Below are 2,597 nucleotides of genomic sequence, written 5' to 3'. Positions count from 1 at the left end.
TGATGAAAGAAATTAAAGATGATACAAATAGATGGAGAGATATGCCATGTTCTTGGATTGGAAGAAACAACATTGTGAAAATGACTCTACTACCCAAAGCAATCTACAAATTCAATGAAATGCCTACTCAAATTGCCACTGGCATTTTTCACAGAACTAGAACAAAACATTTCACAATTTGTATGGAAACACAAAAGACCCCGAATAGCCAAAGCAATCTTGAGAACGAAAAATGGAGCTGGAAAAATCAGGCTCCCTGACTTCAGACTAAACTACAAAGCTACAGTAATCAAGACAGTATGGTACTGACACAAAAACAGAAATATAGATCAATGGAACAGGATAGAAAGCCCAGAGATAAACCCACGCACATATGGTCACCTTATCTTTGATAAAGGAGGCAAGACTATACAGTGGAGAAAAGACAGCCTCTTCAATAAGTGGTGCTGGGAAAACTGGACAGGTACATGTAAAAGTATAAAATTAGAGCACTCCTTAACACCATACACAAAAATAAGCTCAAAATGGATTAAAGACCTAAATATAAGGCCAGACACTATAAAACTCTTAGAGGAAAACATAGGCAGAACACTCAGTGACATAAATCACAGCCAGATCCTTTTTGACCCAGCTCCTAGAGGAATGGAAATAAAAACAAAAATAAACAAATGGGACCTAATGAAACTTAAAAGCTTTTGCACAGCAAAGGAAACCATAAACAAGATGAAAAGACAACCCTCAGAATGGGAGAAAATATTTGCAAATGAAGCAACTGACAAAGGATTAATCTCCAAAATTTACAAGCAGCTCATGCAGCTCAATAACAAAAAAACAAAGAAACCAATCCAAAAATGGGCAGAAGACCTAAATAGACATTTCTCCAAAGAAGATATACAGATTGCCAACAAACACATGAAAGGATGCTCAACATCATTAATCATTAGAGAAATGCAAATCAAATCTACAATGAGATATAATCTCACACCGGTCAGAATGGCTATCTTCAAAAAATCTAGAAACAATAAATGCTGGAGAGGGTGTGGAGAAAAGGGAACCCTCTTGCACTGTTGGTGGGAATGTAAATTGATGCAGCCACTGTGGGGAACAGTATGGAGGTTCCTTAAAAAACTAAAAATAGAACTACCATATGACTCAGCAATCCCACTACTGGGCATATACCCTGAGAAAACCATAATTCAAAAAGAGTCATGTACCAAAATGTTCATTGCAGCTCTATTTACAATAGCCAGGACATGGAAGCAACCAAGTGTCCATCATCAGATGAATGGATAAAGAAGATGTGGCACATATATACAATGGAATATTACTCAGCCATAAAGGAAATGAAATGGAGTTATTTGTAGTGAGGTGGATGGACCTAGAGTCTGTCATACAGAGTGAAGTAAGTCAGAAAGAGAAAAACAAATACCGTATGCTAACACATATATATGGAATCTAAGGGGAAAAAAGGGTCATGAAGAACATAGGGGAAAGACGGGAATAAAGACACAGACCTACTAGAGAATGGACTTGAGGATATGGGGAGGGGGAAGGGTAAGCTGTGATAAAGTGAGAAAGTGGCATGGACATATATACACTACTAAATGTAAAATAGATAGCTAACGGGAAGAAGCTGCATAGCACATGAGATATCAGCTGATCAGGGAGATCAGCTCGGTGTTTTGTGACCACCTAGAGGGGTGGGATAGGGAGGGTCAGAGGGAGGGAGACACAAGAGGGAAGAGATATGGGGATATATGTATATGTATAACTGATTCACTTTGTTGTAAAGCAGAAACTAACACACCAGTGTAAAGCAATTATACTCCAATAAAGATGTTAAAAAAAAAAAAAAAAGATGATCTGGATCTTGGAAATAGAATGGGGGCATGGATTGAGAAGATACAAGAAATGTTTAACAAGGACCTAGAAGAACTAAATAACAAACAATCAGTGATGAACAACATAATAACTGAAATGAAAAATACACTAGAAGGAATCAATAGCAGAATAACTGAGGCAGAAGAAAGGATAAGTGAGCTGGAAGATAGAATGGTGCCAATAACCACCATGGAGCAGAAAAAAGAAAAAAGAATGAAAAGAAATGAGGACAGTATCAGAGACTCTGGGACAACATTAAATGCACCAACATTTGAATTATAGGCGTCCCAGAAGAAGAAGGGAAAGAGAAAGTGTCTGAGAAAATATTTGAATAGATTATAGTCAAAAACTTCCCTAACATGGGACAGGAAATAGTGACCCAAGTCCAGGAAGTACAGACAGTCACATACAGGATAAACCCAAGGAGAAACACACAAAGACACATGTTAATCAAACAAACAAAAATAAAATACAAAGAAAAAATATTAAAAGCAACAAGGGGAAAGCAACAAATAACATACAAAGAATTCCCAAAAGGTTATCAGCTGATTTTTCAGCAGAAACTCTGCAGGCCCGAAGGGAGTGGCAGGACATATTTAAAGTGATGAAAGTGAAAAGCATAAAGACATGATTACTCTACCTAACAAGGATCTCATTCAGATTCAGAGGAGAAATCAAAAGATTTACCAACAAGCAAAACCTAAGAGAATTCAGCA

Source organism: Eubalaena glacialis, chromosome X (genome assembly GCF_028564815.1).
Source record: "Eubalaena glacialis isolate mEubGla1 chromosome X, mEubGla1.1.hap2.+ XY, whole genome shotgun sequence".
Classification (NCBI taxonomy): Eukaryota; Metazoa; Chordata; class Mammalia; order Artiodactyla; family Balaenidae; genus Eubalaena; species Eubalaena glacialis.
Note: the sequence above shows the minus strand (reverse complement) of the source record.